This window comes from Portunus trituberculatus, chromosome 18 (genome assembly GCF_017591435.1).
Source record: "Portunus trituberculatus isolate SZX2019 chromosome 18, ASM1759143v1, whole genome shotgun sequence".
Taxonomy (NCBI): domain Eukaryota; kingdom Metazoa; phylum Arthropoda; class Malacostraca; order Decapoda; family Portunidae; genus Portunus; species Portunus trituberculatus.
Genome location: NC_059272.1, coordinates 9,087,050 through 9,112,049, shown reverse-complemented (window position 1 = coordinate 9,112,049; position 25,000 = coordinate 9,087,050). Strand labels below are relative to the sequence as shown.

The following is a 25,000-nucleotide window of genomic DNA, read 5'->3' as shown; positions in this document are numbered from 1 at the left end:
TCAGCTTTAGAAAAGAAGAGACAGCTGTAGAGCCATCTGGATGAAGTAAAGGAGGGAAAGACGAAGAAGTAAAGTTGTTAGAGATATTATTGGCTAGATGCCAGAAATCTCGAGAGGAGTTAGAATTGGAAAGACTTTGACATTTTCTATTGATGAAAGAGTTTTTAGTAAGTTGGAGAATAGATTTGGCATGATTACGGGCAGAAATATATAGGGCATGAGTTTCAGCAGTTGGATGGCTACGGAACCGTTTGTGAGCCGCCTCTCTATCATTGACAGCACGAGAACAAGCAGAGTTAAACCAAGGCTTTTTAGCTTTAGGGTTAGAGAAAGTATGAGGAATGTATAGCTCCATGCCAGAGATAATCACCTCTGTTATGCGCTCGGCACAAAGAGAAGGATCTCTGACATGAAAACAATAATCATCCCAAGGAAATCAGAATAGTACTGCCTTAGTTCCTCCCACTTAGCAGAGTTAAAATGCCAGAAGCACCTCCGCTTAGGCGGGTCCTGAGGCTGCACTGGAGTGATAGAACTGGTAACGGAAATTAGATTGTGGTCGGAGGAGCCCAACGGAGAGGAAAGTTTAACAGAGTAAGCAGAAGGGTTGGAGGTTAGGAAAAGATCAAGAATGTTGGGCGTGTCTCCAAGGCGGTCAGGAATACGGGTAGGGAACTTCACTAGCTGCTCTAGGTCATGAAGGATAGCAAAGTTGAAGGTTTGTTCACCAGGTTGGTCAGTGAAAGAAGATGAAAGCCAAAGCTGGTGGTGAACATTGAAATCCCTAAAATGGAGATCTCAGCAAAAGGAAAGTGAGATAAGATGTGCTCCACCTTGGAAGTCAAATAGTCAAAGAATTTTACATAGTCAGAGGAATTAGGTGAGAGGTATACAGCACAGATGAATTTAGTTAGAGAGTGACATTGAAGTCTTAGCCAGATGGTAGAAAATTCTGAAGATTCAAGATTGTGGGCACGAGAGCAAGTGGTGTCGTTACGCACGTATGCGCAACATCCAGCTTTGGATTGAAAATGAGGATAGAGCAAGTAGGAGGGAACAGAAAAGGGGCTGCTGTCAGTAGTCACAGACAACTGTGTTTCAGTTAGGAAGAGAAGATGAGGTTTAGTAGAGGAGAGGTGGTGTTCCACAGATTGAAAATTAGAACGAAGGCCACGAATGTTGCAGAAATTGATAGTGAAAGTATTAGATGAAGTGTCAAGACACCCAAGGTCGACAGCAGAGGGCAGTCCGACCTGGGGACATTTATGGTCCCCTCCCAGAGGGGACTCCGAGGCAGGGCGTGGTGAAGCCATTATTAAATTTTGATTTGAAGAGTGTAAAAGTGTAAGGTGTTGTAGTGTAGTGTAGGAAGTAGTAGAAGTTGTCTTTAGAGGGCAGGCTGCAGCTGCTCAATTGTATAAATGAGACCACAAAGGGAACCGGGAAGAGAGGACACGGGGAATCACTCAGTCTGCAGCACTGCCTACATCCCCGTAAGTACCTCTCCTGGAGGTACTTACGGGAGGTGTGTGTGTGTGTGTGTGTGTGTGTGTGTGTGTGTGTGTGTTTGTGCGTGTCTATAACTGTTCATGTCTATTTGAATATTTATTGGAATGTACGATTGTTTGCTTGTTTATATGTTTATTCATCTCTATGTACATTTGTCCGTCTGTCTGTCTATGCATGTATGTATTTATGTGTGTATGTATGTATGTATGTATCTATCTATCTATCTATCTCTGTCTATCTGCCTTTATATCTATCTATATATCTATCTATATCTATCTGCTTACTTGCCTACCTGCCTGCCTACGAGTATCTGTCTGCTCTCTCTCTCTCTCTCTCTCTCTCTCTCTCTCTCTCTCTCTCTCTCTCTCTCTCTCTCTCTCTCTCTCTCTCTCTCTCTCTCTCTCTCTCTCTCTCTCATTACTCCTCCCTTAATATTTATCGAGGTCGGGTTTGCTTTGTCCCATAAAAGACAAGAAGCAAAAATATTCCCACCTACGTCGTCTCGTGCGGTCTGGTAGAGTCATTAGTGAGACCATTGACGTGACACCTGTCCTCATCTGTCCTCACCTGTTCTTATCTGTTCTTACCTTGTTTGCATCAACGCTTAATGATGCCCCGGTTTTTATACTCTTAATTGTACGTGTTCGAGTTCTTTTTCTTTCCTTTCTCTGTCTCATTTTCTCTCTCTATTCCTTTTTGTCACCTGTTTGTGTACCTTATTATTAGTCTTGTCAAGGTTTGTGTGTGTGTGTGTGTGTGTGTGTGTGTGTGTGTGTGTGTGTGTGTGTGTGTGTGTGTGTGTGTGTGCATGTTTGTCTCTCTTTCACTTCGGGTCTTTATATTATATAGCTGGTGTTAATTATTGTTATCATTATCCTCCCTCCCTCTCTCTTTCTCTCGCTTTCTCTTTGATCTCCTGCCTCGCGTCGTCCTGCCTTCATTCACCTTCATTACATTCCCATAAATTTTACTTCACCAGTTATTTCAGGGTGATCGTAATTTGCTGCTGGAAGAATAGATGACCTCATTGCCAACGTGTAGTGTCTTTTTTTACGTGTGTGTGTGTGTGTGTGTGTGTGTGTGTGTGTGTGTGTGTGTGTGTGTGTGTGTGTGTGTGTGTGTGTGTGTGTGTGTGTGTGTGTGTTTGCATCTCATGATTTACATAGCCGTGCGTTTCTGTGTTAAAGGAGAAGGGACAGGAGGAGGTGGTGGTGTGGAGGGAAGTGGAGGGAGGGAACAGGAGAGTAGTGGAGTGACTGCTGGCAAATCTACGTCGTTAATTCTTTTCCTTCATGTAGAACTGTATCAAAGAGCATTAATAGCACGTACAGTTTTGGATACCACCTGTGTGTGTGTGTGTGTGTGTGTGTGTGTGTGTGTGTGTGTGTGTGTGTGTGTGTGTGTGTGTGTGTGTGTGTGTGAAGCAAGGCCGGGTGCGTGGTCACTTCCATTAGGTGCATAGTCCTATAACTCACTAATTCCCACCTATTATTTTTATATATGAGTCGCCTGGCCTGATCATTGTGGTGTGAGGGAGGTGATGATGGTGATGGTGGTGGTGGTTATGATGTTGATGACGGTTATGTGTCTTTTTAGATTCGCAGTCCTCGTGGTGTGTATGTGAAAATAAGTGGCAAAAAATGAATGAAACCACATTGAAATAGATACGTAAAATAAGTTATCTGAAAATAGAGAAGGTTAAATTTTTCGTCATCGTGGTGTACATACATGATAAGATTGAAATGGTGTCTTCCATGGAAATTAATAAATAAATGACATGTAAACTCAAAACACATCAAAATATAGAGAAAAAAAGTCATCAATAATTAGAGGTTAGAGAAGCGACTCTTTATTAATATTTACTTTTTATTCACCCCCCTTTTTTTTCTACCGCAATATCATCTCTCGTTTTGTCCAGTTCATGTTCATCCCTCGTCTCTCTCCCGGGTCGCAGCGCCTTTCAGTAAACTTTGGAGAAAACGAAAGTAATCACTACGCTTCACCCCACAGCGCCCCACGTATCCTTGCCCTCGTGTCATCGCTGTGTCATGCGTGCTGGCCTTTGTTGATTATGTATTGACGACTTTCGCCCACTCTTACACTCTCACTTTTGTATTCTCGTCAAGCACACATGCCACTGATGCTTTTGTACATCTGTTCTGCACACCTTAACGCACCATTACGCCACTTAACCCCTTCAGTACTGGGACGCGTTTTCATATTCATTCTGCTTACTATTTAGTGATTTTATACAGCTTCAGAAACGTATGTGGGGATTAGAATAGTGAAGAGTCTGGCCATTGATCTTCCGACCTCCATAGACCTTTCTAATGCAAATAAAATCGTCTAATCACACCCAAATATCAAGGTAAAAATGCGTCTCAGTAGTGAAGGGGTTAACTTTACCACATACTGACCACTGTTACATATAGTTTTCTTAGACTCTAACACCTAAGAGCACGTTGCTTTACTCTTAAAAGATATTTCAAAAGCACTTCTTCACACTGGTATCTTTAACATTACTAGCACATCTATTTTTACGTATTCCTGCATTTAACCACTTTCAGTATTGTGACGAATATTTACTTTGAGTTTTGGGTATGATTAGACGACTTTATTTACATTAGGAAGGATTTATGGCGGTCAGAAGTTTAATGGCAAGAGTCTTCACTATTTTAATAACCCACGTAAATTTCTGAAGCTGTATAAAATCACCAAATAGCAAGCAGAATGAATATGGAAATGTGATCTGGTACTGAAAGGGTTAACCAGTTACTATCACACACAAACACAATGCTAACTTTTTAGTATGTTTGATTATAAAGTAACTCATTCACAGCACATTTGCATGCGCTTTCTCTTGCCTTACAACTTCCACTAACACACCACCACTAACCCAAGCACATTCCAGACGCACATATTCTTTTATACTCTATGTTACCAGTACTTACATATACACCATTTTCTCACATATGCATTCAATAATATGTAAGTAATTGCACATCTCAGGACATTCATGCAGTTTAGATTTTTACCAGGTTTCTTTCATAATTTCCCTTTTTTCACCTGACATTTTATCAATATTTTCTCTGGCAAAGCTTCGTCAATCCAGTCTTACATTACGTTTCTTTATGTATGTTTAGGTTTTCATCAGATTTCTTTCACAACTTTTCTGTCTCTCTCTCTCTCTCTCTCTCTCTCTCTCTCTCTCTCTCTCTCTCTCTCTCTCTCTCTCTCTCTCTCTCTCTCTCTCTCTCTCTCTCTCTCTCTCTCTCTCTCTCTCTCTCTCTCTCTCTCTCTCTCTCTCTCTCTCTCTCGTCACATTTACCAGTCTTTTCTTTAATAATGTTTCGTCTCTTCTTCTTTTTTGCCATATTTTATTTCCTTTCTTTTTTCTCGTATACCTTCCACTGTGCATCCTTTCCATTAAATATCACCATCACGTTCCCTTCAGCTCTGCCTCGTCTATCTGCTTCAAATTAAGTTTTAAAAAGTTATTAATTGTTTTTTTTTCTTGCAACTATTTCAGAGGAAATTTAAGTCTCAATTCTATTTTCTAACGGTTAATATATTATTTTATTTCGCCCTTCTCGTTTTTTTTTTTTTCAAGATTAGATTTTTGCTTATTTTTCTTTCTTTTTTCATATATGTGTATATGTAAAGATATCTCTTCAATTGTTATCCTCTCTCTCTCTCTCTCTCTCTCTCTCTCTCTCTCTCTCTCTCTCTCTCTCTCTCTCTCTCTCTCTCTCTCTCTCTCTCTCTCTCTCTCTCTCTCTCTCTCTCTCTCTCTCTCTCTCTCTCTCTCTCTCTCTCTCTCTCTCTCTCTCTCTCTCTCTCTCTCTCTCTCTCTCTCTCTCTCTCTCTGGTTTTGTTTTGTTTCATAAGTCATGCGTTATTAATGTGATTTTTACAAGCTGTTTCTTATTTTCCCTTTCTCCATTTTTTACGTCTTCTCCTCATCCTCTTATTTCTTTGTCTTTTCCGTCTTTCCTTATTCGTCATACTTGCGTCACTCACTTTAGTCATTTACCTTATCTCTCTTTTCGTCTTTCCTCTCTGTATTTATAGAATACTATCTTATCTCTTATTTCTTTTATTCATCCGGTTTATTTTCTACCTTTCCTTTACTCTCCATTTCTCTCTTTTCTTTTCCCTTACTTATTTCATTCTTATCTCATTTGCACTTTACTCTCACTTTCCCTCCTCTCTCATTTTCTCTTCACATCCTTTCTTCTCTACATATCTTTTTTCTGCTCCTCCTGTTTCCTCTTCTCCAGCCCAACCCCCATTTTTATCCTCCATTTCTTTCATTATTACTTCCAAGGTGGCACTTTGCGACACCATTCTCTCCTTTTATCTGCTCTCTCTCTCTCTCTCTCTCTCTCTCTCTCTCTCTCTCTCTCTCTCTCTCTCTCTCTCTCTCTCTCTCTCTCTCTCTCTCTCTCTCTCTCTCTCTCTCTCTCTCTCTCTCTCTCTCTCTCTCTCTCTCTCTCTCTCTCTCTCTCTCTCTCTCTCTCTCTCTCTCTCTCTCTCTCTCTCTCTCTCTCTCTCTCTCTCTCTCTTTTCCTCTCGTCTCCTCTCCTCTCTTCTCTCCTCACCTGTTTTCACTAATTTCCCGGCTCTTCTCGTGTCATTCACTGCCCGCCGTCTACCTTCGCCTTTCGCTCCCTTTCATAGTCCTTCCATTCAACGCTGGCTTATCTGAATCTCCTCTTTGGCGCTGTCTTATTTTCTCGTTCTTCCTTTCCCGTGATGCTTTGTTCCTCTTACTTTTTTCTCCTGTTCTTATTTTACCTTTTCCTTTTTTTGCTTCTATCCCTTATTTCTATGGTGTTCTTTCTTTACTAGCTTTTTCTTTCTTTCTCTCTTTTTCTTTCTTTCTTTCATATTTTTTTTCTTTATTTTTTGTTCACGTGTGTATAACTCATTCGGAATAACTTTACAGTACTTTACACACACACACACACACACACACACACACACACACACACACACACACACACACACACACACACACACACACACACACACACACACACACACACACACACACACACACACACACACACACACACACACACACACACACACACACACACACACACACACACACACACACACACACACACACACACACACACACACACACACACACACACACACACACACACACACACACACACACACACACAGGATACTGTATGTATAATTATTCAGAATATCTTTCATGTTTCCTTGTTCTCTCTCTCTCTCTCTCTCTCTCTCTCTCTCTCTCTCTCTCTCTCTCTCTCTCTCTCTCTCTCTCTCTCTCTCTCTCTCTCTCTCTCTCTCTCTCTCTCTCTCTCTCTCTCTCTCTCTCTCTCTCTCTCTCTCTCTCTCTCTCTCTCTATGTATATATATATATATATATATATATATATATATATATATATATATATATATATATATATATATATATATATATATATATATATATATATCCTTTACATTAACTCACCTTCCTTTCAACCCTTACATTCTTCCATTCATCCATTCATCTTTACCTGACCTCTCCCTTTGCTCTTACTACCGTTTATATTCCCACCTACCTTTTCTCTTCTTACCTTTCCCTTCACGCCCGTTGCCTCAGCTCCAGTCAAGCCGCTGCCTGTCAGAAGGGAGCTGCCAGGAGTTGGTTGTGTCACTCAGTCTTACGTCGCAACTTTTTTTGGTTCCTCTTGACAGCCCCGCACGATGGTGTCTGTCCCGCTGTCTCTTGGGGAATTGGGAAGAAAGGAGTGGAAGGCGGAGGAAGACGGGGAGGAAGAAAAGCTGGCAATGTGGGAATTCACTTTCCTATGGAGGAATATTAATAGGCAGCTAGGAACTGGATGGGATTCATAATAAGAGAAGAGAGGAGTTGAAGGAGGAGGAGGAGGAGAAAGAGGAGAAGGAGAAAGAGGAAGAGGAGGAGGAGAAGGATGAGGAGGAGGAGAAGGAGGAGGAGGAGGAGGAGGAGAAGGAGGAGGAGGAGGAGGAGGAGGAGGAGGAGGAGGAGGAGGAGGAGGAGGAGGAGGAGGAGGAGGAGGAGGAGGAGGAGGAGGAGGAGGAGGAGGAGGAGGAAGAAAAGAAGAAGAAGAAGAAGAAGAAGAAGAAGAAGAAGAAGAAGAAGAAGAAGAAGAAGAAAAGGAAGAAGAAGAAGTGAAGGAGGAAGTAGTGTAGATGTACTGGTTTGGGGAGAAATGATACGTATAACAGATAGTCGAGATGAAATAAGATCAGGACGAGGAAGATTCACAGCTCTGATGAAGAATAATAGAATACTGGAAAGTGTTATGAAGAGAGGAGGCGCGTGGGGAGGATGAACGCAAGGCAACATAAAGGTCAAGCGAATATAATCCACACACCTGTTGGTTCGTGCGAGAGAGTTTGACCTGAGGAGATGCAGGATGGTAGGACAGTGAAGGGGAAGGCTATTCGTCACCCACCATTTCTTTTACTTGATGCTAAAAGAAGAGGAAGAGAAAATCATAGACCTATAGACCTTGGAGTAGTTGAAGAATGAGGAGGGGAGGCGGCGGAGGAGGAGGAGGAGGAAAAATAGAGAAGAAAAGAAAGAAAAGGTAAAAGAGGAGTAGGAGGAGTAGGTGCTAGATAGTTAAAGAATGATAATGATAAGGAGAAGGAGAAGGGGAAAAATAGAGAAGAAAAAAAGAAGAGGTAAAAGGGAGGAGTAGGAGGAGGTGGTGCTGGATTGAGGCGAGTGAGTGAGGTGACTAGTGATGGAAAAAGGAAAGTAAAAATATAAAAGAGGCTTTGGTGTGTGCAATGGACAGATATGAATACCTGATCAGACAGACCGAGAGAGGAGGGGACAGCTGCTGGATTTATTACTTTTTCACTTTTTCCCGTCATGTCTTATTTCCACATAGTCTTTCGTAATACGTCTACCTCTTACGAAACACAAGGGAGCCATTGTGCACTCTTGCAGGATTTAGAGGGCAGGGTGAAAAGAATAGCTGGCAGACGTGGTGTGGGCGAGTATGAGGTAGCGAGTGAGGTAGGCAGGCGTGGGAGTGGCTTTGAAGGGATTATGACTTGTTTACGACCGGTATGCCCAAGAGAAAACTGCAATGTATGAGGAGGAGGAGGAGGAAGAAGAGGAGGAGCAGGAGGAAGAAGAGGAGGAGCGGGAGGAGGAAGAAGATGAAGAAGAAGAAGAAGAAGAAGAAAAGACATTGAGGACGATGACGAAGACGAAGAGAAAAAAGAAAGCGAAGTACAAAATTGGCAAGGAGGAAGAACAAACAGTAGCAGACCTTGCGTCCCTTATGAAGGTGTTTGTGTTCTGCTATACCATCTAATGCAAATTAAGACACATCATCATCATAGTAAACATTAATCTCAATGAGATGCCTTCGGCTCATTTTCACCTTTAAGAGGTGTACGTACGTACATCGTTCAGTAGTTACCAAGGTTTTTCCAAGAACCGTTCCCTTCAGTGGGGACTATGAAAAGTAGCGGGAAGGAAGAGAGAAAAATAAAGTGGGTGGTAGAGTGGATGGTAAAAAGTAACAAGATAACAAGTTGTGCTTTGTAGGAATAGAGAATATTGGCCTAGGGCAATAAAAAAATCAAGCGAGAAAGAAAAAACAAATGGTTTCAATGCTGCTAGCCCTAAAATTCGATAGTTGAGTTCTAGCTCCCGTAGTGTTGCACAGTATTGCTGCAGAGGTGTCTTAATACACTTTTCAAAACTTCAAATCGAAAGCAGGATCAGAGAAAGAGTTCCAGTGAAGGGACTGAACGAATTAAAAATATTATTGAGGATATTTATCTTTTAACAAGATCCTTTCGCCAATTATCTTGACACTGTTACGTCTTCTTGTTATATATGATCGACAGACTGTAAAGTAATCTTCTGCGCTGATGCCTTAAATTCTTTAGGCATTTCGAACACTTCTGTTTGATCACTGGAAGTCGTTCGCTCCGAAAGGCTGGATAACTTTTGTTAAATATTTTTTCCATATATATATATATATATATATATATATATATATATATATATATATATATATATATATATATATATATATATATATATATATATATATATATATATATATATATATATATATATATATATATATATATATATAGAGGAGGCAAAGACACAAGTTTAGAGAAGAGAGAGAGAAGAAAATGAGTAGGCGAAGAAGGAGGAGGATGGGATGGTCATACAGGTTAAGTACAAAAAATGTGTGATGGTGATGAGACGTTGTAGATAGAGAAGAATGTATTCCATGAGAGAGCGAAAAATTATTAACAAAATCACTGAGATAGAAATCATTATAATAAAAGAACAAATAATAATTAGAAAAGAAAACAAAATTAGTGAAAACCTGTGGGAAAAACAAGAAAACTCAGAAATGATTATATAAAGAAAACATGATAACTGATTAAGTGAGTTATGTACGTACATAATTAATGAAATATTTTTTTTGCTACTGTCAGTTTTGTTCTCTCTCTCTCTCTCTCTCTCTCTCTCTCTCTCTCTCTCTCGCTCTCGCTCTCGCTCTCTCTCTCTCTCTCTCTCTCTCTCTCTCTCTCTCTCTCTCTCTCTCTCTCGCGTGCGTGTTCCCATTCCCTGACAAATAAAGGCGTGAGATGAAAGACAAACGTGGGCACCAATTCTCTTCCCAGACTCGACTCGACGGTTCCCTCAAAACACTGCGCTTCTGAAGACACCGCGGACTGAAGGAGGAGGAGGAGACGAAGAGGAAGAAGAAGAACAAGAACAAGAAGAACAAAAACAAGAAGAAGGAAAGAGAAGAGGGAGAAAAGAAAAAGAAGAAGAAAAGACTTGTGTTTCATATCTTCCTTTGTACATTTTTCATTTTCTTTAATCTTTATTTTTTTCCCATTTTCTCACTCCTTCCATTCTCTCCTCGTACGTGCTGTCTCTTATTTTAGTTATATATATATTTTTTTTCATTTTTCTGTGTATTTATAATTGTCTGTCTATCTGTCAATCTATCCATACCTGCCTGCGTCTCTGTCTTTCTTTTCATCTTTTTATCTAAATTTTTTTTGCTTTCATCTCTTTCACTCTTTTGGCAAACATAGCAGGGACGTGTATCTTCTCTTTCTTTCTGTCTTTTTCTTATATTTTCTTGTTTTTATCTTTTTACCTACGTATCTTTTAATCTAGTTGATATAGTCTGTTTACTATCTATCAGTCTTTCTATTCATTTGTCTATTTATCTATCTATTCATCTGTCTATCTGTCTATCTATCTGTCTATCTATCTATCTATCTATCTATGTATCTATATATCTATCTATCAATCTATTAATTTCCTATCTATATAAACATCTATCTACCTGTTTTTTATCTATTCATCCTCAACATTATTTTTTTATATCCTCTCTTCTCATTCTACACTGGTGAGAACACATCATAAACTCGAATTACTTAAGGAAACACACTTTACGTTACTTAAAGCACCAAACTGCCACTTCCTCCCACCCTCTCCCTCCGAAATACACGTACACACACATCCTTAATCTCCCTCACCTTCAAGAACACAAGGGCAGAGTGAGGGCGCCAGGTGGGAGGAATTCCAGCCGTGTATCCGCGCACCTCAGAGAAGAAGGTCGGCAAAATATCACAAGTTTTTAAAAAGGTTGTAGTTTTTGCTCAGCTTAAAACATGGACTGGAAAAAAGTGTCGCTGCAGAGTTTGGTGGAATGAGAGGAGGACTGTGTGGAGCCGTGAGAGAGAGAGAGAGAGAGAGAGAGAGAGAGAGAGAGAGAGAGAGAGAGAGAGAGAGAGAGAGAGAGAGAGAGAGAGAGAGAGAGAGAGAGAGAGAGACAGAGAGACTAGACTAGTGCTGAAAGGTATCTTGTTTCGTGTGGAGTGTGGAAGAATGAGTTAAAAGGAGTGAGTGAGGCATACGTAGTGATGAGTAATGTGAGTGGATTGGGGAGTAGTAATGCTAGTGGTGGTGGTGGTGGTGGTGGTGGTGGAGTGTTTAGGAATGGAGGAGTGGAGAACTGGAGGAAACATCAATACGAGTAAATAAAACAATACGTAAATAAACAACGTAACACAATAATAAGTAGAGTAACGCATCTTTCTTCCTTACCATTGCAACAAGGGCAGACATTTCTTGTTGATTTTTTTTTTTTTTTTTTACCTTTTAATTTCCATGTTGAGAACATTAATGATTTTTTTTTTCGCTCCTCATAGTCACACAAGCACGTCACACCTAAAACCTTTACCTCCCTCATTATTTTCTCATTGTGCCAGTGATTATAGCTTTGCGTGACACATTTTCATCTTTCCATCTCTCCTCCTCCTCCTCCTCCTCCTCCTCCTCCTCCTCCTCCTCCTCCTCCTCCTCCTCCTCCTCTTCTTCTTCCGTGTCCACTTCACTTACCATTAATTTCCAAGCACTTCGCTTTTCCTGCTTCGACAACGTGTGTGTGTGTGTGTGTGTGTGTGTGTGTGTGTGTGTGTGTGTGTGTGTGTGTGTGTGTGTGTGTGTGTGTGTGTGTGTGTGTGTGTGTGTGTGTGTGTGTGTGTGTGTGTGTGTGTGTGTGTGTGTGTGTGTGTGTATGTGTATGCGAGTGTGTGTGTGCATGGTTATCCACACAGTTTGTCTGTCTGCCTGCCTGCCTGCCTGCCTGCCTGCCTGCCTGTCTGCCTGTCTGCCTGCCTGCCTGGCTGTCTGGCTGGCTGTCTGTCTCTCTGTCTCTGTCTCTCTCTCTCTCTCTCTCTCTCTCTCTCTCTCTCTCTCTCTCTCTCTCTCTCTCTCTCTCTCTCTCTCTCTCTCTCTCGCTCACTCATTATATCAGTATATTTCAGCCCGTCAATCTATCTATCTATCTATCTATCTATCTATCTATCTGTTTATCTATCTATCAAATTGACTGTCTCTCTGTCTGTTTATCTGTCTGTATGTATGTCTTTTTTTTTATCTGTTTGTGAGTTTGTCTATCACTCCATCCATCCATCCATCCATCCTTGTCTTTGTGGATCAGCTTCTATTGACAAAGCCACGGAATTCTACTAGAGGGTTTTTGGCGTTTCCTGCATATTTCATTTCCGCGACGATCTTTTTTGCAGTTCTGGTATTACATGGCCTGGCGTGCGCATAATTTTTCGTCAGGCTTACGTGTACCGAAAGAGAATTGCGTTATTAAATCATCCTAATCTGCGTGTGTTGATTGGAATAGCTCACGTGTTATATACCTCCCATAAAAGCAACGAAACGACACGGGAATCTATCAAAGTCAAAGCTCGAAAAAAGTGCAAAGACGCCCATTTTCTGTGTTCATATTCCCATTTTCTACGATGATGCGTGTGACGTCAGTGCGGCATTAAATATTTGAGACGCCTCGATCCGCGCTAGCCGTTAAGTGGAGGAGAAGGAGGAGGAGGTGGAAGGAGAGGAAGAACTGGGGGGCAAGTTGTGGTCTTTGCCTAATGTCTTCCTAAGTAACCTACATTAAGTGACGTAGAAGTTTGATGTCCTGAAGTGTTTGTTGAGTGTCCCGTGAGGTTGAGGGTTGGACGGGGGGAAGTTGTGGAGGGTCTCTGGTGAATGTTTGGGTCGGGACACCTGGCTCATCGTTTGTGTTGATACTGTCACCTTGTGAACATCGATATGGTGCCACGTTCACGCTCCTCCCACTCCCCCACTAACTCTCTCTCTCTCTCTCTCTCTCTCTCTCTCTCTCTCTCTCTCTCTCTCTCTCTCCCCCCCATAATAGAGTCTTGGCTGATTGGACCTTGGCTATATAACACCAACAAATATTAGTATGTAATGTATTGAATAGCCAATAAAATGTATCAATATCAATATCAGTATCAATATCCCTCTCTCTCTCTCTCTCTCTCTCTCTCTCTCTCTCTCTCTCTCTCTCTCTCTCTCTCTCTCTCTCTCTCTCTGCCCTTTCTACCCCCCTCGGAAGCAAAATATAACTCTTCCTTGTTCTTTCTCCACTCTTTTTCTCTCCCTCCGTAAAACTTACCCCCCTCTTCCCTCCACTTCCTCTCAGCTCACCTCACCTCACCTCACCTCACCTCACCTCCACCCGCAGCGCTGCCTCTCCCCCCTAACATCTTATCCACGCCACTGCCTTCCATCTCCACCCGTTATCACGCACAGAGCCTCCCCTCCACCCACTACTAACACTCTATTTAACACCATTTTACTCAGCTCTACCCACCACCGCCACCTCCACCACTAGCACCACCACAACCACCATGTACTCACCGTCAGCAGTGCCTATCACCCCTACTTAATCTCCCGTCCCGTCACAAACAGCCATGGGTTTTTGATGAAATGGGAAAAAGCTTTAGCCTTAATCTGTAAATGTGTGTCAGGGAAACGACAGGTAATTTGACGTCTCTATAACATTTCACTCGAACATTCTTGAAGGGAAGTTTTTGTTATATAAGATTGAGTGGGTTGTTTTTCTTTCTTTTTTTTATATATTGTATTTCCTTTCCTCTTTTCTTTTGTACTTTATTTTTGCCCACTTTTACTTCCGCTATTTTTTTTTTCTATCTTGTTTTTTTTCTTTTCTTTTCTTCTGCTAGATTGAGTGTGAGGGAACGAGCGTGTAGGATGGAGAGTAAGGAAAGAGGGACGGGAGAAGTAAAAAAAAAGAAAAACATATTAAACGAGAAAAAAATATATATCGGGGAAGGAAGAAGTATGGAAGAATGAGAGAGGAAAAAATAAATGTTTACAGTTGTGAAATAAAGTGTGTGTGTGTGTGTGTGTGTGTGTGTGTGTGTGTGTGTGTGTGTGTGTGTGTGTAAGAGAGAGAGAGAGAGAGAGAGAGAGAGAGAGAGGGGGGGGGGAAGAACGGGGAGGGGGAAGAGAAGGGGAGAAAGAACGAGGAAGAGAGAGAGGGCCCAATGAGGAGGAGTAACAACAGAAAGAACGGGGAGAGGGCTGGGGGAGGAAGGGGAGTGAAGGGAGGGTAATACAAGGAAGGAAGCGAGAGAGGGAGGGAGAATATAGAAAACACACAGGGAGAAGGGGAGACACTGCTGTGGAGGGAGAGATAAAGGCACGGAGAAGAGGACAGAAGGAGACAAATGAGGAAATAAAAGGGAGAACAAGAAAGAAATGATGTAGAGAGAAAGATAAGAGAATAGGAAACAACAAGAGAAGGAGGAGGAAATACAGGAGACGTTAGCGGGGTGAAGGGGGCGAGTAAGCATGTACTGTGTAAGAGGGAGGTAAGGGAGGCGAGGTGAAGGGGGAGCTGTGTCTCAGGCCTCGTGACCCACACACTCACATGCACGTTGCTCTTCACACAGGCATTGGGAGGCAGTCGGGCTGGCGTTGGTGGCCAGCCAGGAGGTGCCAGGGTGCGTCGGGCCTCCCAGGGCACGCCAGCAGCCACGCAACGGTACCACAAGGCACCAGGCAAGGTACCACGTCATTCTAAGGCGCGCCTGACAAATATATACGAGCGAGGACTCAGCAAAAGCGCCCCAGCTAGCCAGTCAGCCAGACAGCTAGGCAGCTACACCGCGGCTCGCAGCAAGAAGAGACGAAATATCTAGGTCAACAAACTTCAGCCATCGAAGCGAGGTGTGGAGTCCCTGGGGAGGCAGCGCGGCCCCCAAGAGACGCCTCGGCCATCCCCACCCCACGTCAGGAGTACAGCGAGGCATTCAGGTGTGCCTGGGACGCCTTCCTACCCCGCCTACCCCGCCCTGCAGGGAGTGAGCAGACTATTGCTGGGAGGTGAGTGTGTGTGTGTGTGTGTGTGTGTGTGTGTGTGTGTGTGCATACCATTGTTATTATTATTATTATTATTATTATTATTATTATTATTATTATTATTATTATTATTATCATTAATGTTATCATTATTGCTATCATTATTATTATTATTATTATTATTATTATTATTATTATTATTATTATTATTATTATTATTATCATTATTATTATAAGTAGTAGTAGTAGTAGTAGTAGTAGTAGTAGTAGTAGTAGTCGTTATTACTATCGTTACTGCTATTGCTGTGGTTCTTGTAATTATCATCAGTATTACAACTATTGTTATTATTATGATCAATATTATCATAAGTTTATTATTTATTATTGTTACTATTATAATCATTATTATTATTATTATTATTATTATTATTATTATTATTATTATTATTATTATTATTATTATTATTATTATTATTATTATTATTGTTATTATTATTATTATTATTATTATTATTTTCATCATCATTATTATTATCATTATTATTATTATTATTATTATTATTATTATTATTATTATTATTATTATTATTATTATTATTGTTATTATTGTCATTATTATTATTATTACTATTATTGAAATCATTTTGAAATCATTGTTATGAATGCTATCATCATTATTATCATTATTATCTCCATCATCATCATCGTATTGTTATTGTTATTATCATTATTATTATTATTATTATTATTATTATTATTATTATTATTATTATTTTTATTATTGTTGTTGTTATTCTTGTTATTATTTCTTATTGTATTATTGTTATAACTGTGATACTATAACCAATAATAATAATAATAATATTAATAATAATAATAATGATAATAATAACATTAATAATAAAGATAGTAATGATAATAATTAATATTATTTTTATTATTATTATTATTATTATTATTATTATTATTATTATTATTATTATTATTATTATTGTTGTTGTTGTTGTTGTTGTTGTTGTTGTTATTATTATAACAATAATAATGATAATAAAAAGGATAATAGTAGTGATAATAATAATAGTAATAATAATAATGATAATGTAATAATAATAATCATAATATTAATAATATTAATAATAATAATAATGATAATAATAATAATAATAATAATAATAATAATAATAATAATAATAATAATAATAATAATAATAATAAAGATAATAATAATAATAATGTAATGATAATAAAAAAAGTAATAATAATTATAATAATAATGATGATGATAATAGTAGTAATAATAATGATAATAATAATAACAATAATAATAACAATGATAACTGTAATAACATCAACAACAAGAATAACAAGAAAAACAACGATAGCAGTAATAATAATAAAAAATAATAATAATAATAATGATACCACCACCACAATCTTGATAACTAATAAAGGTAATATCATGATTATTGTTGCATTACTACAACTTAAACTACTACCACCACTACTACTACTACTACTACTACTACTACTACTACTGCTACTACTGCTACTACTGCTGCTGCTGCTGCTGCTGCTGCTGCTGCTGCTGCTGCTGCTGCTGCTGCTGCTGCTGCTGCTGCTGCAGTTACTACTACTACTACTACTACTACTACTACTACTACTACTACTACTACTACTGTAACTGCTGCTGCTGTTGCTGCTGCCCTGTTAGTAGTGGTAGTAGTAGTAGTAGTAGTAGTAGTAGTTGTTTTAATAGTATTAATAGTAGTAGCAATAGTAATAGTATTTGTGTTTTTGGTGGCAATAGACAAGGCCTACTGACAATAATGACATTGATAGCTCCAGCTGTTCTATTTTTGTTGTTGCTTTGGTGGGTGTTAGATTTATGAAAACAGCAGCACAGCAAAGTAAATTCCGGCCGGCATTCCCTGGCTCCCAATAACCATTTCAGTCTTTTTTCTCTCACTGTATCCCACCCCAAGAGTGACGTTTGGCCGGCGAATACTGGTGTTTCTGGCTCATTTTGCCGCGCATTAACTGGCCGTGGCAGAACGTGGGTGTGGGCCTGATTAGCTCCGAATGCTGTTGGGATGTTACTGGGGATAAGGGACGACTGCTAGTAGGAAGGAACCAAAGCGAAATATGCAGGAGAACGAAGTAGGAATGTCGGTTATTGCTTGTCGGGTCACTGCACCAGTTGCAGTATTGTCTCGTACTATGTGTTCCCATAACATAAATTTCTTTCTCCATAAGAATTTTCCACCCATGACTTCGTAAGTAAATGGTTTTAGGACGTGCTGTAGTAAATTAGGTTCTGGTTTGGTTAGGTTAGATTTTGCGGTTAAGTTATGTGAGGTTACGTTGTTTGGTCAGTTTAAGTTAAGTAATGATGTAGAAGTTTGTCGTAAGATTTCTATATTAAATTTCTAGATTAAACTATCTTGGAAGAATGTTCGTGTGTGGAATTTCTATAGAAGTGATTTTATGTAATGTCTGTGGTGGTGTGGAATGTTCTCTCTCTTGATATAACTCTTTCATTCAGCTGTACGCGTCTCCCAATGCGTCATGGTGCGGGCGATGGGTCCCTTGTAATCATACATTTTGGTTCCACGCTTGGTAGTGTATTTCGAATGGTTTGGGTAGCCTATCTTAGATATTTATCACATCCGTAGTGGAAATTATTCTTTTCAGGGATGTGTTCATGGTTTTGATGTTAGTTCGATGTCTTTAGGTTATTATGTTTGAACAATCCTAAGGAATATTTCATATTAAAAACCAAACAACTAATGAAAAAAAGCTTTACGGTATCTTTTCTGGAAGTGTGATATACAAAAAATGTAACCTAAACTTAGCTAAACTTATTCTGATATCTTAACACTTTAACGCACGATTTGGGAAGCCCGAGGCAGGTTAGATAAAATAAAAAATGAAGCTTTTGCAAAGATTTACTGAATATCCAGCGACCTTTCTTGCATATAACCTAAGCATACACAAAACTATTACATTAAAATGAGTGAAATTTTAGGGGGTGGAGGAATGATAAGGCTTATATACCATCATTAAAGAAAAATAAGATAAAAACCCAGATGATTGTATCAGTAACTTTTGAAAACAGTCCTCGCTAGAACCTATTTGTATATATAAATCATCTTAAGCCTTGGTCTTCTCGGATGGCGTGTATAATCATTCGTAACAAGGCTGAGATATTGTTCCAGGTAAGAGTTGTTATTTGTCTATTAGGTTGCGTCTTATAAGCCCGTGCTGCTCATAAACCCTGGAACACGTCAAGTCTGTAGCGTGGCTGCCTCTCCGTGGTGCTGTGGGAACCTTGAGTGTCAGCAAAATTGGATTGTCTTCGCTCACCCTCGTCATGCACCTTTTTCTTGTATCCCTTTTTCTCTGAACTAGTGACGCAAGGCGGTGGTGAAGGTGGTAGTAGCGGTAGTGGAGGTGCAGGACTATATGAAGACGAATGAATGAATATATGAATAGACACGGACGAGTTCATCGCTGCATGAGAGAATAACTGGGCCATTCTCCTCACGTAATTTGCGGGTTTTTTTTTTTGTATTAGAGAGAAGTTAACTTTCTTTTCCATGCAATAACATTGATTACTTTTTGGCTCAGTCATGCATGCTTAGGATTGGGAAGATTGTTATAAATGTTCCTGGTTGTGTACTACTACTACTACTACTACTACTACTACTACTACTACTACTACTACTACTACTAATAATAATAATAATAATAATAATAATAATAATAATAATAATAATATTACTACTACTACTACTACAACTACTACTATTACTACTGCAGCTGTTGCTGCTCTTGCTAGTACTATTTCGGCTATTACTACTACTGATACTGCTATTACTACCACTACTACCACCATCACTACTACCACCACCACCACTACCACCACCACCACTACCACCACCACTACTGCTACTACTACTACACTGCTGCTGCTGCTACTACTACTAATGATAATAGTAATAATGATAATAATAATTATTATTATTATTATTATTATTATTATTATTATTATTATTATTATTATTATTATTATTATTATTATTATTATTATTATTATTATTATTATTATTATTATTATTATTATTATTATTATTATTATTATTATTATTATTATTATTATTATTATTATTATTATTATTATTATTATTATTATTATTATTATTATTATTATTATTATTATTATTATTACTGTTATTAAACTAAATACATCCATTAATTAGCTAGTGATCTGGTGAGTGCGTGCACTGGCGAGCGCGTTCATTGGCCCGTGTGTGTGTGAGAGAGAGAGAGAGAGAGAGAGAGAGAGAGAGAGAGAGAGAGAGAGAGAGAGAGAGAGAGAGAGAGAGAGAGAGAGAGAGAGAGAGAGAGAGAGAGAGAGAGAGAGAGAGAGAGAGAGAGAGAGAGAGAGAGCTGTCATAATGAATATATAAGTAAATGGTGATGTATTTTCTTGTCAGTATTATCGGCTTCTTCTTATCATCCTTTCCATACTCCATTTCTCAAATATTTCTTGGCGTGACGGGCTGATGGCGCCTCACTCAGCACTTCTCACGCCTCGCTGCCAAGTTTACAGCACCCTCTGATCCAGTGCTTAGGATTTCACTGGGAGTAATTACCGTTTCGCCAGGTGTCTATTGCCTCCTTCGCTGAAATTATCCTCTTTTCTTCGTTTTTTTTCGCTTCTCTGCTTTCTCAATTTTTCCTTCTCTTTCTGACCATCTGTTTCGTTCATCCATTTGCCCTTCCTCTTTTTCTCCATCTCTTTTCTCTTCCTCTTCTTTGCTTTCTGCTTTTTTATTCCGGTAATCCATTTTATCCTTCCTCTTTATTTCCGTTCTTTATTTTTTATACTCAGTTTTCTTGCATCGATTTCTTTTCTCTTCTTTTTTTTCATGTACATTTATTTTCCTTATCCACTTATGTTTCATTCTTTACATCCTTTCTTTTCTACGGTCTTTTTTCTTTTTATTTTTCTGCTCACGAATTCAACCATAATTTATTTTTTTCCTCATGCATTTATTATTTTCTTCTGTCCTATTTTGTTTTCCAGTTTTGTCCGTTTTTTTTTTCTTTTATCATCATTGACGCCGTCTTGCCGTGTCAGGAATAAATAAATAAATATGTATGTAAATGTTGAATTGTACACTCGTCTATTTTTCTTTTTTACTTTCTTTCCTTTTCTCTCCATATATTTTCATTTTTCTTTTTGTCCATTAGCTTTCCTGTATGATTTTTTCTTTGGTTATTTTCTATTTATCCTTTCCTTCTTTCCTTCTTTCCTTCCTTTTTTCTCATTGCTTTTTTCCCCACTTTCCTTTTTCCTTTCCTTTATTTCTTCTTACCTTTTTTCCTTCCTTTCTTTCTCTACCTTCTTTTTCCTTTCTTTTCTTCTTTCTTTCTTTTCCTCCTCCTTCTCTCTTTCCATCTTTTTTTCCCTTTTTTCCTCTCCCCTCTTCTCTATCATTCCCTCCTTCCTTCTCGTTTAGTCTTCACTCATTCCTTTCGTCCTTCCTTCTTCCATTCATGCATCCCTTCTTCCGATCCATATCTCTCTCTCTCTCTCTCTCTCTCTCTCTCTCTCTCTCTCTCTCTCTCTCTCTCTCTCTCTCTCTCTCTCTCTCTCTCTCTCTCTCTCTCTCTCTCTCTCTCTTCTCTCTCTCTCTCATACATCTTAGTACCTCCCCTTCCCTCTCCGTTCCACTGAATGATCTATGAGCCAGTAAATAAATCACAGTTTTTCTTCCTCCCATGACGAAGATATAGGGAAAGTCTCACCTAAGCGAAGCATCATAGATATTCATAAACGAGGCTCAACTCTTCTAGTAGTGACGCCAGAAATAGTTGGTATGTCTGTCTGTCTTTATGTTCAAATATAAGGTAGTGTCTAGATTTCTCCCCCTCCATTTCTCTTTCCTCGTACCTGTTCGCACCTGTTTTGCCGTGATGGAAGGAAGGGAACGTGTGTGTGTGTGTGTGTGTGTGTGTGTGTGTGTGTGTGTGTGTGTGTGTGTGTGTGTGTGTGTGTGTGTGCGTGCGTGTGTGTGAGGAGTTTTGAGGGATGATGGTTGTTTGGTTTAAAGAGAGAGAGAGAGAGAGAGAGAGAGAGAGAGAGAGAGAGAGAGAGAGAGAGAGAGAGAGAGAGAGAGATGCAACATGGCAGAAAAATATGATGTCAACGAAATGGAAATGAAGGAAACTTACGCTGAATAAAAGATGTTGGAAGAGGGAAAGAAGGAAATAAAACGATGAAAGCAAGAACTAAAAAAAAAAAAAAAGGGAAGAAGGTACGAGGGAGGAGAAAATGAAAGTATTGGAAAAAAAAGTAGGAAAAATATGCGAGGAGAAAAAAGAAGAAAATAAAAAAAAGATCAATTGGAGTGTGGAAAATACTTGGAGGAAAAAAGATTAAAAAATGAGAGAGAGAGAGAGAGAGAGAGAGAGTCTATCTTGTCACGGGCGGTTTGTCTCGATAAAATGTTCGGATTCCTCGTAATGGTTCGATTCATTCCAATTTGTTCCGCACGTTGCTGCCCTTCATTTCTCTCTCTCTCTCTCTCTCTCTCTCTCTCTCTCTCTCTCTCTCTCTCTCTCTCTCTCTCTCTCTCTCTCTCTCTCTCTCTTTTTTGTGTTTTTGTTTTGTTTTCTTAGTCTCTCTCTTGTTTATCTTCGTCTTTGGTTTTGTTTTTCTTCTTCACTTTTTATTATTCCTTCCTTTCTTTTTTACCTTTAATCCTTTTTTTCTTCTTTTTCCTTCGTGGATGACTTCTTTTATTTCATCTTTCATCTTGACATTGATTTATTCACTTATCCTTTCCACTTATTGTTCGTTGTTTTGTTTCTTTCTGTTTTTTCTATTTTCTTCCTCTTCCATTTCTTTTCTTCTTTCTTCCCTTGCTTTCTATGTATCCATCAATATCTTTTCCTTCTCTCATTCCTTCTTTTCTTTCTTTCTAATTTGCTCTCCTCTTTCTATTCTCTTTTCTTCATTCTTTCTTTCATATCTTGTTTTTTTTTCTTTTTTCACACTTTTCACATTAATTTCATCTCCCTTTCTTACGTTGATTTATTTAAGGAACTTTCTCTCCTTTCTTCATTCCATTTTTATCTTCTTTTCCTCTTTTCTTCCCGCTTATTTACTACGTACTTCTCCAAATTCTTCCTTCTTGTCTTTTTTTTTATCTCTCTTCCTTTCTTTTTATTTATTTTCGCTCTTTCGTTCGTTCGTTAGTTTGTCCTACTTTCCTTATTATGTTTCTTGTCTCCTTTCTTGCTTCTTTCCTTTCATTCCTTCCTTATTGTATTCTGTACTTCCTTTTATCTATCTTTCTTTTTTTAGTTCTTTTTTCCTTCTTTCTTTCTTTCTTTCTTTCTTTCTTTCTTTCTTTCTTCCTTCTTCCTTCTCGCCTTCCTCTCTTACCTTACCTCCTTCAATTCCCTTGTTTTTCCACCCCACACTTTCATAAAACGCCAAAACACTTGCGGGAGTTCCACAATGCTTCGTTGGTTTGTGTGCTGTGTTCGCTACGGGAGTGTGAGCAGTTTCTATTGCTTTCGTTCTTTCTTGTTTTGTTTGACTTAGTAATGCCTTGCTCCGTGTGCTGTTTCACGTTTAATGTGTGTGTTTTGTCTATATGTTTATTATTTTGTTTGTCTGTCTGTCTGTCGCTGTGTGTCTGTCGCACTGTGTCTGTCTGTTTGTCTGTCTGTTGGTCTCTCTCTCTATCTGTCTGTTTGTTTGGCGATGCTTAATTCTCTCTCTCTCTCTCTCTCTCTCTCTCTCTCTCTCTCTCTCTCTCTCTCTCTCTCTCTCTCTCTCTCTCTCTCTCTCTCTCTCTCTCTCTCTCTAAAGTGTGTGTGTGTGTGTGTGTGTGTGTGTGTGTGTGTGTGTGTGTGTGTGTGTGTGTGTGTATTACTAGTAGTTCTGAATATCGCTGAGGACGCTGCTGTGTGTGTGAGAGAGAGAGAGAGAGAGAGAGAGATGTATAGATCACGCTTTTTGCTTACGCTTATCCATATTTCATCCACGTAAGTAATGCAAGAGTTAAGTGTTCCCTCCTCTCTTCCCCGCTCGTCACTGGTAAGCTGTGGAATGATCTATCTAGTTGTGCTACTTTCACACATTCTTTCGACTTTCTCTGACTCATTTTTTGTCAGTAAAGAAACTACCATAACAAATCAAATACTTCTTATACTTTCTTCATTCTTTAAAACGAAAAAAAAAAACATGATATTCATAGTTTTTGTTATTAATTTTTGGCTGGTAGGGGCGATATTGTTTTGTCTTAATTTTGACCTAGGAAATCTAAGCATAGGAATTACAATGAAGGGGATTATCGTGTTCCCAAGCTGCATTGTTGTCGGTATTCACATGCGACGAAAATTTTCAACACCTAATATCCTGTTTGATGGAATTGCTTGTGTTTGTGAATGACATGATTTTCATTTTCTTTTAATTTATTATTTGTTTATCTATATATTTATTTGCTTTTTCTTTGAGGTTTATTATATTCTTTTTTTTCTGTCACTTCGTCAGCATCTTCGTCATGTTTCTCGCCTCAGGTTTTTTTTCTCTATTTCCGTAGTTTTCATTATTTTATTTTCCTTTTTCTGTTATCATGTCCATTCTGGCTTTACTGTTGTCTTCCTCCTTGTCCTTGTCTTCGTTTTCCTCTACCTCTTACTTCTCTTCCTCTTCACCACCACCACCACTACTTCAACACGCCAAAATACAGAGTGACTTTTATTTGACTGAGAGAAATGCGACGTGTGAGTGACGAGGCCGTGACGTGAGCAATGAATTGTCGATCGCCTGCGTCACCCTCGCTACCGTGATAGCTTGACGCGCCGTGACAACCAGTATTAAAAAAAAGAAGAGAGAGATAAGTGTCCTTGACAATTGATATAGAGAGTTAGGATCAGGGTCTTTCTCTTGAGCAGTAGAGGGAATTAGTTAACCAGAAAGTTTATTTTTTTAATGTTTTTAAGGGATATGGAAGAGAAAGCGTAAATAAAAGGGTTAATTCAGTCTTTTTTTTATTTATTTATACCATGTGGGCTTTTCACGGGAATTTATGGGCTAAAGGGGATACTTTTTGGGGTTACCTCCAATCTCAAAGCTCACCCGCTAGGAAACCCTTGCCCCTAGTGAGGAAGCCCAACTTACACTCGGACCGTGGACAGGATTCGAACCCATGCGCTTGGAGACCCCTTGGATCCTAAAGAACGCATTAAGAAGATTGACAAGAAAAGTTTATTTTTGTTGTTAATTTGAAGGTGTAAAGAAAAGGAAGGTAGAATAAAATGGTTAATAGCATACAGAAGTTAATCTTGACCTTAACAAAGTTGTCTGCAATAATCTACATGAACAACAGTAGAAGGAGGAGGAGGAGGAAGAGAAGAATATGATACTTGGCTTAGTGAGGAGGTAGAAAATGAAGGAATGACAGGTGTAACGAGGTAAAGAAATAGATGAAAGAGAAATGAAGGATGAGGAATGATATATTGGAAGAAGGGAAAAAAACGAGACTACAGAGAACTTGAGTATAGGAAAAGGAACATATTAAAAGAGAGGAAGGAGAGAAGATAGGGGAAAGGAAAGAGAGGTGGAAGATGAAATGAAACTCTCTCTCTCTCTCTCTCTCTCTCTCTCTCTCTCTCTCTCTCTCTCTCTCTCTCTCTCTCTCTCTCTCTCTCTCTCTCTCTCTCTCTCTCTCTCTCTCT

The 25,000-nt window shown here is 39.1% G+C and overlaps 1 protein-coding gene across 5 annotated transcripts in view; it reads left to right on the top strand.

Annotated features, from left to right (window-relative positions):
- LOC123505534 (myosin heavy chain, non-muscle-like) overlaps positions 1-25,000 on the top strand; it is a 186,142-nt gene that overhangs the window by 75,182 nt on the left and 85,960 nt on the right. For 4 of the 5 annotated variants that reach the window (XM_045256957.1, XM_045256956.1, XM_045256953.1 and 1 more), the window contains exon 3: positions 14,833-15,265. The gene's annotated coding sequence lies outside the window, so the exon portion shown is untranslated. Of the gene's footprint in view, positions 1-14,742; positions 15,266-25,000 lie in introns of those variants that run through there. The other variant, XM_045256954.1, reaches the window with a different exon arrangement.